The sequence below is a fragment of the Pelodiscus sinensis genome, chromosome 5 (assembly GCF_052426305.1).
Source record: "Pelodiscus sinensis isolate ZL-2025 chromosome 5, ASM5242630v1, whole genome shotgun sequence".
NCBI lineage: Eukaryota > Metazoa > Chordata > Testudines > Trionychidae > Pelodiscus > Pelodiscus sinensis.
The window spans coordinates 128,301,582-128,315,791 of NC_143056.1; positions in this window are offsets into that span (position 1 = coordinate 128,301,582).

Genomic DNA, 14,210 nt, shown 5'->3' on the forward strand with positions numbered 1-14,210 from the left:
TTTTCGCTGGTATCAATGTGTCACAGAAAGCACCTCCCCCGGAGCAGCAAAAGGGTCTAGATTTTAAAATATCCCTTCAAAGGGCCATGAGCCAAACCGAGAAAAAGCCACATGGGAAGTTAGAAGCTGGGAATAGGGAGGGATCACTCGGGGCCCCTGGCATTGGCCCCTGGCATTGGCCATTGTCGGAAGACAGGGCACTGGTCTACATGGACCTTTGGTCTGAGCCAGTGCGGCTGTTTTTTTTTGTATCTTTGGCATAGCAAGGGCGGTAAGTGCCTTGTGTAGACAATCCCATACAGTTGCTGCTGGAGAAGAGACAAATGCTCTGAGCTAGAGCCTCCCAGCTGTTTGCATCTGTGGAGCTGGTGGTTCCTGATGATATGCTGCCACCCTCTGGCCATGTCTTGTCATGCATTTTCCCATCTCTCCAGTGTTACTGGCTCATGCTTGTCTGGAAACCAGCAGGCAGCACCAGGCAAGCACCCAATGAGCTCGTCAAGAGGGGTGCCAGTGTATGAAGCTGCCTGTGACAGGGTGTCTGCCCCACACGGGCTCTTAAAGGGTTTAAACCCAGCCCTGGGCGAGGGCTGGAACATGGAGCTGTGGAGCCAGCAGCTGTGGAGGGAATTAGCCAATTAGGGCTCAGCTGAGGGCAGTATAAATAAATGCTCCTGGCAAGGTATAGATACACTCACTCTTGCTGTGGAGTGGGAGTGACTTAGCTAGTAGGGAGGTGAGAGGCTGTCTGACTTACAGCAGAGTTGGGGAAAGGTAGGCATAGCTGGGGGAGCTCTGGCCAGGCAAGCTCCCAGGCTGTAGGCCCTGAAGTAAGGCCTGAGGACACAGCCAGGATAGGCAAAGGCAGCAGGCCCACACCCTCTTGCCGATGCTGTGTGGTCGTTTCAGACTGCTGTTAGCCCTGTGTCTCAGGGGCCAGAGGAAGGCTTCTCCATGCTCAGACTCCTCTTGGATGTTGGGGGTTTAATACTTCCCACCAAACTGAGGAGAGTGTCTGTTCTCTGCCAGGGAACGAGCAAATCACAGAGGAAGCTGGGGACCCTGACAGCTCCTGGCTCAAACTCTTGGGAATGAGGAGCCTGGCCCAAGCCCCCTGTAATGGGGTGTACTAGCCCCGCCTGCAAGAGTTAACCAAGGTTATCAGACTGAGTGAGACCCTGCCTCACAACCCTACTGGGCATGCCCCCAGCTGGAGGACTGGTATAAAGGCCTGTGGAGCAGCTCAGTCAGGGCTGACTGCTGTGGAAGAAGGAGGTGCTGCTGGAGGAAGGGCTGCAGATGGACTGAACTGTGGAGGTCGGTCAGCAGGGGATGGCTGGAGAAGCTCCCAGTCTGGAGGAAAGTGGCGATGGAGTCAGCTGCTATGAGACTGGTAGGAAGGAGACTGGAGCAGGGAGTTAGACCCTGACACCTTGACATGTTTTGGGTGGATTCCCCACTGAGATAGTGGTGGCCACCAACAGGGCCCTGAGCTGGGACCTGGTGGAGAGGGAGGGCCTGGGTCCCCCTACCCCACCTCTATTAACCTCCCAGGGTGATGCTATGACTGTGATTACTGCCTTGGGCTGTTGGCCAGGCTGCCTTGTGTGAAGGGGAGTTGATCTTGACTCTGACTGTTGGGCCTCGTTGCCCTCAGAGAAGGGGGTGTTTTATTGATGGTGGCCACTAGGCCAGACTGCCTCATGGGGGAGCGGGCCCTGAAGGATGCATGCTGTGTGGAACGCTCTTTGGGAGCCCTGGGAGGCCTTGTGACTTGCCCTTGGGGGGGGGGGGGCGGGCGGGGCGAGGCGGGGGGTGGGGGGGGGGGGGGGTGAGGCGGGGCATGCCTTGCACCAGGCCGGAGGAGAGAGGAAGGGCCAGTTAACCCTGTGGAGGAGAGCCAGGCCTGTGAAGCAAGTCACTTGGGGCAAGGGGCAGGCCAGGGCTGGTCTGAGGCATGTGTAGTCGGTTTACTGCATGTGGCCCTGACTTTATTATTAGCTTCACTTTCCCACGCTGTGCTTCCTACGTGAGGTGTGTCCTGAACCTGCGGGCTGTGCATGGCGGGAGGGGCCTCCCTTGCCTGGTGGGGTCCCCAGGCCATGAGAAGAGAAGGCTGCAGTGGGCACTGGTGGTGCTGAGGGTGCCTCAGGTGGCCTAGCGCCTCCACCCCCCCCCCCCCCCCCCGTTGCCAGCTTGGGATCCTTGTGCCACTGGGGGAGCAACCGCCACAGCCCCGCCTGGGTAGAACTGGAGTCCTGGGCCTGGTTCGTGGGCTGCAGTGTCCCATTCGAACTAGACCCTGCAAATAATCACACAGGGGCAGGCTGGGCTGCTGTAAAGGAAGGAAGTAGCGTGTCAGAGCCTGCTGTCATGCTCTGAGGGGGGAAAGGAGGAAGCTGGGGTGGTGGTGGGGAGGGGAAAGACTAGAAGCCCAGGATCCTGGCTCTGAAGACAGAGTGCACCCAGATGGAGAAGTGGCCTATAGATGTGAAGCAGGGAAAGAGCAGAAAGATCTGGGATGGCGTAGCCCTTGGCCACTCTGCTGTACAGTCCGTGGCCTGGCACTGGGAGCAGCCACTGGGGAAGTGCCACAGTTGGGCAGTGGCGCAGGTGACTGCCGGGGACAGTTTGATCTGTGTCAGTCCCACATGCAAAGGGGAGAAGTGGGGTGATGTCAGTCTCTTCAGAGAGAGCAAGAAAGTGATCACAGGTGTGTACAAGGTGAGGGATGGGGCATCTGACCACTTCCTGCTGCCTGTGCTGCTGAATATCCAGGTGGTGGCTCAGGCAGCAGGATCCTATCTACATGGCTCCTGGTGGTTTCGGTACCCCATCTGGAGCAGCGAACCTTTTATATAGCAGCATTAATCCCGGGCGGCTGCAGTGGTGGGTCTGGGTGTTGCAAGTAGGGTTGCCAGGTGTCCCGTTTTGAACCAGACAGTCCGTATTTGAGCTTTCTGTTCGGGAAACAAATGGAGAAAATAGAAGATACTGGACACTTCTAACTAAGATGTAATGTAGATTGTGATGTAATGTCAAGTGTGTCTGGTATTTTTGTTGAAACCATCTGGCAACCCTAGTTGCAAGCCCTTTCCTGTGGCTTTAATTAAAAGCTTCTAGCCCTAGACAACTTGGGGGGAGGCTAGTCCACAACTCTGCCCCTACCGGCGGTGCAGCTGGCCCCTGACCACATAGCAAAATTCATTGTCTCCCCTCCTCCCCCTGCATTAGACTGCTCATGAGCTAATGCCTAGATGAGCTTCAGGGGGCTAACACAGCCAGTGACAGGATAATGGGGAGGTGTGACAGACTGACTTTTTAAGTCCATGCCAAATTGGGAGTTACTTAGTCCCCCACCTCCCCCAGGAAGGACATGTGACTAACTAGCTGTGGCAGCACTGCCAGGTTAACCGCTGCCTCAGTTGACTCCTCTTGGGTTTTCATCTGTCGAGGAACATCTGGGAGTTGCTGTTCGATAGAGACCAGGGAGAGCCTCCAAGGTGCATAAGGGCTGTGTGAGCTGCTGTACGCAGAGAGGTTCTTCCGAGTGCCAGAGCAGATCATTTTAAAGTTGAACCTTTAAGAGAGGGTTCCTATCCTTAATTTCTGGGGGCAGGGCTCTGAAGAATACTGTGTGGTCTGGCTTTCCTCTGGCAGCCTGCAGAGAGAGAACCTGAAGCAGAGGTGGGAACCATTTTTGGGTTGGGGGCCACTCACAGAAAAATCAGTTGGGGGTCCCCCCACACAAGTGAAAAGCAAAAACCAAAACCTGCTCCTCACTGACGTGGCCCCTGACTTACGTGCAGACACTCTCCACGTTCCCCTCACACGAGTTTTGGGCAGGCCAGGCCTAGTAGATTTTGAGTGCTCTAATCCTGTGGTAGGGCAGCAGGGGGGCTGAAGTGCCAGTACAGGCTCCCCAGTGCTGGGAGGGGGCCCTGAGTGGCTGGATTCAGGCAAGCTGGGGGGCCCTATCTGGCCCTTGGGCCAGATATTCCCCATCCTTGGCCTAAAGCAAAGTGGGTTGAACTGCACCTCTCTGCCTTACAGAGCAGCCTGCTTTTTTTTTCTTGTGTGTTAGGGTTCTGGAGTGCAAGAAATAAAGAAGTGTTCCACTGCTACCTTCTTGTAGCTGTATTTTGATGTTTATTTTCTGTGTGTATGTAAGGTAACCTGCTATGACATGGGGTTTCCTCTTCCTTTTCTCTGTTAATGACTAAGTCAGTGGTCCCTGACCTTTTGTGGCTGCTGGGTGCCCGGGGTGGGGCTGCTCATGTGCCGGGCATCTGGGGGTGGGGCTGCTCACATGCTGCGCTTCCGGGGGTGGGGCCATGCATGTGCCGCGCACCAGGGGCGGGGCCAGCCCAGATCTTTCGGCGGGCGCACATAAATGCCCCGGTGGGCGCCATGGTGCTCACGGGCACCATGTTGGGGACCACTGGATTAAATACACATTTCCTATGCAAATTTACAGCAGTCCATGTACAGGCAGGGCAAGTCCATGGGCATTAGGGGTGTAACTTAGGTGCTTTTGTCTACCCTGCTGGTGGCAATGTGCATATCTTGGTGCTGAAACATGTTTGTTACATCTGGCTCGGATATGTTTTCTTTTGTCCATTTTCTGGATTCACAGATGTTTCACTTGTTACATTTCCAAGGAGATTCAGAGGGGTAGCCATGATAGTTTGCAACTTTAAAAAAAAAAAACCAAATAGTCTTGTGGCACTTTCGAGACCAACAAAAGCTCATGATACTTTTTTTGGTGGGGAAAAACCCACTTCAGGTGAGCTTGAGTGGAAGAGAGTTTGAAGGACTTTCCAAGGAGAGCTAAAAGGCAGCAAGGCATCATTTGCAAATGTCCTTTATAGAAGGGAGACCCACGCATATATTAGCAGATGTCGATGATTTTCCCTAAATTGGGCACACTTAAAATCCTAATCCAAAGTAGTTGCTAGGGTCTCTCTTTACATCAAATGGCAATGAAACAGTATTGGCTCAATCCTGTTTCTACTGAATGCAAAGGAAATTTTGCAGTAACTCTCCACTCTGATCCACTAAAGAAGCGGGTTTTGCCCTCAAAAGCTCATAATACTATATCCGGCTATTTTTGTTAGTCTCTACGGTGCTGTAAGGCTACTCATTTTTAAAATACCACAGGAAGCTCCAGGATCTCTGGGGAACAGCAAAGGCGAGGAAGAAGATGACACAGCAGGGCAGCAGCATAGAGCTTTCCTGGTTGAAGTCTCTCTGGATTTTAGCCATAGGCACATTAAAAAAATGCGAGAGCACAACAATATTCACACTCTTATCTGGCAACTAGCCATCCTTGCTGACGAGACTTGCTTTAATTAGGGTGATGTCAGAAGTTGTCCAGCCATGTGAAATGGTGTTTGCATTGACTTTTGCATCTCTTTGAATTCGTTATTTCTACTTCCCCTTACTTCTCATGAGATGAATTCACCTCCAAGATTACAGTAGCAGCATTTGCACACAAGGTGGCTGCCTTGGGATTTATTTGATCTCCCTCCATGCTTAAAGTAACTGCATTAAAATTGATATGGGCTTATGGTGGGTGAAGCTTATGGGTTATTTTTCAGATTTGAGCAGCCTGGCTGTAACTAGTTGTATTGCACATGTGACAGACCACTCACCTTAGCCTAAGAGTATTTATGTTCTAAGCTCCAGTGAGCTTTCTTACCAAAGTTGAGGGTAGGTTTATTTTTAAACCTTTTGCTCCCTTTAAACTGGGGTTTAATCTTGAGTTTTATTACATACATTCTCTTCAGCAGTTTCTACAGTTTGTAAAACCGAATCAGATTTTTTTATTGAATATTGTAGCCCTGATTTCATCTGGCACTAATTTTAATAACTGCTCCAATGTAACAGTTTGTCAAATCCATCACGTTTTCCTTCCAAAACCCACTTCCCAATAATTTATGAACACACTCTACAGCCAAAACATGATTAGACATCTTAAAACTTCTAAACATTAAACCAAAAGTTGCAGGGTAAACATTAAATTGCTTTAGCGCATTATATACTTAATTCAAAGCCTTGCCCACCCCCATCTCATTGAATATCTCACTAGCTTTTCCAACCTATTTGGTTAGTAGGGCAGGAATTCACTGCACATCTGGAATATGGTAAACGTCCCTCAGTCATTTAATGGTAGACAGAAATTCTTCCACCTCTGCAATCTGCTATATATTTGTGAGTTTGTAAGTCTGTCCCTCTGTCTGTTTGAGAAAGCTCTTACTAATTATGAAGCAAGGCCCACCAAATTTGGTATGCAGCTTCATCATAGAACTGGAAGGCTGTGTCTAGACTGGCCAGGTTTTCCCGGGAAAATCAGCCGCTTTTCCAGAAAAACTTGCCAGCTGTCTACAATGGCTGCTTGAATTTCCGCAAAAGCACTGACTTCCTACTGTAAAATCAGTGCTTCTTGCGGAAATACTATGCTGCTCCCGTTCAGGCAAAAGTCCTTTTGCGCAAAGCTTTTGCGTGAAAGGGCCAGTGTAGACAGCTCAGATTTTTTTTCGCAAAAAAGCCCCGATTGCCATTTTCGCAATCGGGGCTTTTTTGCGAAAAAAAATCTGAGCTGTCTACACTGGCCCTTTCACGCAAAAGCTTTGCGCAAAAGGACTTTTGCCTGAACGGGAGCAGCAATCGGGGCTTTTTTGCGAAAAAAAATCTGAGCTGTCTACACTGGGCAAAAGCTTTGCGCAAAAGGACTTTTGCCTGAACGGGAGCAGCAATCGGGGCTTTTTTGCGGAAAAGCGCATCTAGATTGGCACGGACGCTTTTCCACAAAAAGTGCTTTTGCGGAAAAGCATCCATGCCAATCTAGATGCTCTTTTCCAAAAATGCTTTTAACGGGAAAACTTTTCCGTTAAAAGCATTTCCGGAAAATCATGCCAGTCTAGACGCAGCCGAAGAGACCTCAGGAGGTCATCAAGTCCAGCCCCCTGCTCTAGGCAAGACCAATCCCAACTAAATTAACCTGAACAGGGCTTTGTCAAGCTGAGACTTAAACATCTCTGCTACGTCTAGACTGGCCCCTTCTTCGGAAGAGGCATGCTAATTTCTAATTTAGGAATAGGGAAATCCGCGGGATTTAAATAAACATGGCCACCACTTTTTTTCGGCTTGGGGAAAAGCCGGAAAAGAGCGTCCAGACTGGCGCGATCCTCCGGAATAAAGCCCTGAAGTAGGAATAAGAGATCCTCCGGAAGAGGGCTTTATTCCGGAGGATCGTGCCAGTCTGGACGCTCTTTTCCGGCTTTTCCCCAAGCCGGGAAAAAAGCGGCGGCCATGTTTATTTAAATCGCGGGGGATATTTAAATCCCACGCGGATTTCCCTATTCCAAAGTTAGAAATTAGCATGCCTCTTCCGAAGAAGGGGCCAGTCTAGACACAGCCCTCTAGAAATGGAGACTCCACTACTTCCCTAGCTAACCCGTTCCAGTGCTTCACTACTCTCCTAGTGAAATAGTTTTTCGTAATATCCAACCTGGACCTCTCCCACCACAACTTGAGACCGTTGCTCCTTGTTCTGTCATCTGTCACGACTGAGAACAGCCTTTCTCCATCCTCTTTGGAACCTCCCTTCAGGAAGTTGATAAGGAATTTCACTTTTGGTGGCAAGTTTCTCCTCAAATCACCAGGAGAGTGCTACTGTCTTTTCCATAAAAACCTACTGTCAATAACCATTCATAGTCTTAGTTTTACCTGCCATTTACAGGGAAAATGGGTGAGTAGTTTCGTTTGGAAGGGGTCCCATATAAAGCGAGATTAAAAAGTTTGGGACTTTTCAGCTTAGAGAAGAGGAGACTAACGGGGGGATCTGATAGAGGTCTATAAAATCATGACTGGTATGGAAAAAGTGAATAAGAAAATGTTATTTACTTATTCCCACAATATAAGAAGAAGGGGTCATCAAATGAATTTAATAAGTACCAGTTTTAAAACAAACAAAAGGAAGTCTTTCTTCACTCCGCGCACAGTCAACCTGTGGAACTCCTTGTCAGAGGATGTGGTGAAGACTAGGACTTTAACAGGGTTTTAAAAAATCCAGATAGATTCATGGAGGTTAGGTCCATCAATGGCTATTAGCCAGGGTGGGCAGGAATGGTGTCCCTACCCCCTGTTTGTCTGGAAATGGATGACAGGAGAAGGATCATGTGATGATTACCTGTTGTGTTCCCTCCTTGTGGGGCATCTGGAAAACAGGATACTGGGCTAGATGGGCCTTTGGTCTGACCCAGTGTGGACATTCTTATGTTCTTACGTGTAGGAGACATGGTTATGTGGGAGGTAAGAATAATCATGTAGAAATAGCCCCATATAAATAATTCCACAGCCAGCTATCGTGCATGAAATACAGGCAGATGTCCCCTGCAGCTCTGGGTTCTTTCTTATGCATAGTGATATATGAAACTTTCGCCTCTATTCCAATGGAAAAAAAATCCAAAATGACTATCAGCTAAGCAAGGAGGTTATTCTCTTCTAGTAATAATGCCTGGATGCTGAGCCCCCAAAAAGTCACAGCAGTAACTGCCTGCTATCTTTCTGTCCACTAACTTCAGTGTTAACATGAATAAACGCCATCTCTCACTCACTTTCCTGTGTGTGACCTCTCCTCTCTTGCCTTGAATAGGCAATGCACACAAATGCTCAATCTCCAGAAGGATCAGACCATTTCTATAGGTGCTCAGGGCATTTTCAGAAAGGTAGCTTTTGGGTCAAACCAACTGAGGCTGTAGGGCTTTGACAGACCTTAGCCAGTAGCCTGCCACACTGTGGTCCTGTTGGATACTGGGAGGTGGGCAGGCTAACATTCTTATGTTTTTATGAGTAGGAGACACATCTAAAGGACCTCCCCTCAACCTACAGGGAGGGTCCACAGAGCCCAGAATGTCAAATAATTACTGGGGAAAAACAGTAAGGGTATGTCTACACTACAGCACTAATTCAAACTAACTTAATTCAAATTAGTTAATTCGAACTGAGCTAATTAGATCTCGTGCATCTAGACCTAAAAACTAGTTCAAATTTGCCTTTTGCTAATTCGAACTAGCATGTCCACACTGAGTGGACCCTGAACCGAAGTTAAGGCTGGCCGGAAGCAGTGCCGGCCGGGCATCAGGTTAGGACTTAGAGTGTGGAGCTACTGTCTCAGGCTAGCCGAGGGCTGTGCTTAAAGGGACCCGACCCCCATCCCAGAAAGACAGTTCTCAGGGTTCCCCGCTTGCTTGTCTACCTCGATGAAGGACAGCAAAGCAGTCCTGACTTGGAGTGTCCTGAGTGCCCACACTCGGCACATCACAGGACTCGGCCATCAGCCCAGCTGCACTTGCCGCAGGCTGTCATCCGGGGGAGTCAATCGGGGGGGCTGCAGGAGAGCTTCCACCCTGAGGAGCCCGCAGAGCCACCCCAGAGTTCTACTGGGCAGTGTCCACTGGCTGTCTCTCTCGAGATCTTTGAGGGGCAGTGGGTGCTGTTTGGGGTTCTCTGTTCAGTGTTTCCATCCGGTACCTTGTTTTGACCCTATGACCTCCACACCCATCCCTGTTTAGTGGGGGGCCCAGAACTGGACACAATACTCCAGATGTGGCCTTTTATAACTTAAAACAAGGTCACTATTTCATTGTGCCAGGACAATGGGATGTACCTGGAATAAGAGGGCTTCTTAGAAAACCAGATAGAAAAGAGACCATCACCTGGCAGGTGAAAGGGACTGGCTGGGATTGCCTCCCTATGTGGATCTGCCCCAGCCTGGAGCTTTCCACTACTCAGCTCCCTTTTTCTCCAGTTTATATGAGAACATTGCTGGCTGTTCCTCATGGTCAGGGAGCGAGGACAAAGAGCACAGTTTGCTGCATTCCTCACTCTGGCTGGGGGTATGCAGGGGGCAGATGAACCTGGACTTGTCCCAGCTGGGGACATGCACCCCTCCTCCAGCTGTGCCCACTGGAGCTGCAGCAGCCATGGAGAGGTGCTTCTCCCCAGGCCTCAAGCTGCTACGCTGAAGGGAGCTAGGGTTGTCCTCTCTCCGTGGGGCAGTCTGCATACTAACCCCCCCTCCAGTCCTGAGCAATGACTTAAATGAAGCATGTACACTTTCACTTTATTTTCCAAAAATTGAGTTAAGGACCCGAGCAATGCTGGGTAAATATTTCAGTATCTTTATCAATGGGACAGTCTCAATTTTTGCTATTGAGATTTTTTTTTTTGGGCTCCTCAATCACTTGGAGCTGAACTGTCAGTTTCTTTGTCTCAAGTGAGCTGCTTTTTCGGCTTCTAGCTCTTCTATTTACCTGCAGTGAACTTTTTCATCAGGATCCAGCTGCTCCATACATCTGTTAGTCTCTCTTCAGCTTCCTTCTCCATCCAAGCTATTTCTTGCTTCTCCTGTAATCAAAGTGCTTTCTTAAAGTTTGAGACAGTGCTTCTCTGTCAGCACTTAGTCTGACCACTTTTGTGTAGCTGCATTTAAGGCAGGTGAATGCATAACCCTTGTTCTACTTATTGTTCCTTCCTTGCTCACGGACAATCGGATGCACCCATACAAAACGGGAAATGATTGCCTAGGAAGGAGTACTGAGAGAAGAGATCTAGGGATCATAATCAAGCTAAATGAGTCAGCAGCGTGACACTTTTACAAAGAAAGGAAGCACCATTCTGGAGTGTAGTCACGGGAGTGTTGTAAGCAAGACATGAGAATTCTTTCACTCTACTCTGTGTTGATCAGGCCTCACTTAGTGCTCTGTGTTGATTAGGCCTCATTTAGAATAGTGTCCAGTTTGGGGTGCCATGTTACAGGAAAAATGTGGACAAATTGGAGAAAGTCCAGAGAACAACAATAAAAATGAAAGCTCAAGAAAATGTGACCTATGAGAGAAGATTGAAAGAATTGGGTTTGCTTAGTCTGGGGATAAAAGAGTGAGCGGGGACATAACAGCTTTCAGGTATCTCAAAGACTGTCACAAGGAGGAGGAAGAAAAAATATTATTCTCAACCTCTGAGGGGACAAGAAGCAATGGACTTAAATTGCAGCAAGGGAGACTTACGTTGGATATTAGGAATTTTTTCCTAATTGCCAGGGTTAAACACTGGAATAAATTGTCTAGGGGGGTTGTGGGAATCTCCATCATTGGAGACTGTCTAACCCTGTGGTCCCGAACATGGTGCCCGCGGGCACCATAGCACCCGCAGTGGCACTTGTGTGCGCCACTACGTACATTCACCCCTGTTTAGAGCAGGGTTGGCAGCCCGGGGCTCGCGAGGGAGCCAGACGTGGCGCTTTGGAAGCTCGAGCCCCACCCCCACCGCAGCAGGCAGCCTGTGCAGGCGCTTCAGCAGCTGGAGCAAACCCCGTGCTGGTCGGGTCCGGCTGCGAGGCAGCAACAGCCTCCCTCCGTTTCCCCGCAAAACAGCCGTGGCGGGGCCCTTTGTGGTACAGGAGCTGCGAGCTGGCAGGGGAGGGTCCCTCATGGCTGCTTCTGTCCCCCGCACAAGCCCATTGGCTGGACCTGGACAGTGGCAGCTGCAGGAACCTACCAATCCCCAAGCACATGGCCAGGCAGCTCCTGTGGGAGAAACGGAAGAGCTGTGCACCTTGCTGGGAAGTGTCCGGCCCCCCAGCTACTCCCACTCTGACACCTTACCCACAGAACTCTCCTCCCAGACCCTGCACCCCAATCCCCTGCCCTGAAGCGCAATCCAAACCCCTGGCCTGACCCCCTCCCCACCAGTAAAATACCTGGTATTTTCAGTTTCTCATCTGGAAAGCCACTTGGGACATTCTTATCCTGCCATGTGGAAGGGAGTGTGAGATTTAAAGGTGCCATGATTTTTGGGGGGGAGGGAGGGTGCTTTTTTGCTCAACATTTGGACATCCCCCCTCTTATTAATGCAAAATTTTGTTTAAAAGAATTACAGTATAATTAAAATAAAAATTATCCAACTTCTATCAAATTTACCCAATTCACATTTAATATGAAAATAGCCTTCAATTTCACATTTGACGCCTTTTTTCTAATTTTTCTCCAAAGGGGAGCCCGCGAAATTGTACTACCCTGGCCCTGCAAAACTTTCATCTGCCCCTGACTGATACGGCTGTTTTATCGTGCTTTGCGATTTATTATTTTTATAACATTTTGCCCAAAATAAGTGGTTCAGATAAGACAATGTACATATTATTTCAACGCGGAGTGGGAAGAATCCTATTGTTTTATTGACAAAGGAAAATGTGTTTGCCTATTGTGCGGTGATACTGTTGCAGCGCCAAAAAAACATAATGTTGAGCGCCATTTCCAAACTAATCACGGCTCTTTTGACATTAGCCATCCACTTAAATCTGAATTGAGAGAGGTTTGATTTGAGTTGATTGATTTTCTTCTATCTGCCCAGCAATCTGTTTTCACTAGACAATTAGTAAAGTCCAAAAGTGCTACTATTGCTTCCTTTAAAATTGCTCATCTGCTCGCAAAGAAGAAAAAACCCTTTGAAGATGGTGAATTGTCGAAGGAAGCATTTTTGACTGGTGCTGATTGCCTGTTTCAAGGATTTTCTAACAAGCATGAGATTTTGTCGGCAATACAAGACTTGCAGTTATCAGACAACACAGTTACGAGGAGAATACATGCAATTTCAAGCAACATGCAAACTCAGCTAAAGGATGACTTGGAAATATGTGACTGGTTTTCACTGCAGTTCAATGAGTAGACAGATATATCGGATACAGCGCAGTTGGCAGTTATGGTGAGGATGGTATTTAGTGACTTCACCGTAAAAAGAGTTACTAAAAGTATTGCCTATGAAAGGGCAAACAAAGGGTGATGACATCTATAATTTATTCAAATTGTATGCAACATCAATTAGCATGCTACTACACAAGCTGTCTGCGATCACTACTGATGGGGCACCAGCAATAATGGGCAACACCAATGGATTCATTGCACTCTGCAAGAAGGATGAATCCTTTCCGAAATTTGTCTTATCATTGCATTATCCACCAAGAAGCTTTGTGTGTCAAAGTTCTTTCTTTTCAACATGTCATGAATGTTATTAAAATAATTAACTCGATTCGAGCAGAACCTTTGCAACACTGACTTTTTAAGGCCCTGTTGGAAGATATTGATGATAAACAATCTGATCTTATCTTGCATGCAGAAGTACGATGGCTGAGCAAAGGTAAAGTTCTTGCACGTTTTTTAAGCCTACTTGTAGAGATCAAAGAATTTCTGAAGTCCACAAATCAGAACTTCGAGCAACTAGACTCCAGCTGGTTAATGGACTTGGCTTTTCTTGCTGACATAACTGGCAAATTGAACATTTTAAATCTTGAGCTCCAGGAAAAAGACAAACATGTGGCTCAAATGATAGGTTCTGGAAAATCATTCAAAGCAAAACTGATCTTGTGGATGTCACATATGAAGGCAAAGTCTCTCGTACATTTCCCAAGCATGAAGAAAATGGTATGTGACAGTGATTTTAACCCATCACCATTTGTTATCCATATTCAAACACTTCTGGAACAATTTGAAAAGAGATTTCAACAGTTCACCATCATTGAGCCTGTAGTTGCCTTTCTTGTGAATCCTTTTACTTCCCAAATAGAGGTAACAGAAATGGCTACATCAATTGCGAGTCTCATTCAAGTAAGAACAGAAGTGGTGGAACTGGAGATTTTGGACCTTCAAAATGATATTGTTCTAAAATCCTGTGCAACAGATGAAAACTTTTGGAATCTGACCGAAAAGTTTCCTGCCTTAAACGTAGCATCCAAAATAAGATTTTATTTTATTTTCACTTATCTAAGCGAAGTTCTGTTTTCAACAATGAACTTCATAAAATCAAAGTACAGATCTAGGCTTACAGATGCTCATCTTGATTGCTTACGAACGCGAATATCATCCTACTTTCCCAACTATGAAAAATTGGCTGAAGAAATGCAGTGCCAAAAATAACACTGACTTTATTAGAAAAACCACATAAATTAATGTTTTTTTCACTGTTTTCCATTGTGCCGATAAGTGTGTATGATGTTGTTTAACTTTTTTTTTCATATTTGTTTGTTTATTGAAATCCAGAAACAAATGACAATACAGAGAATATTTTGTAATTAACCATAACGGGCTATCTATGTTAAAGTAAGAATAATAAATATATTTGGACCAGCAGTTCAACAATGTTTTACTTTTTAA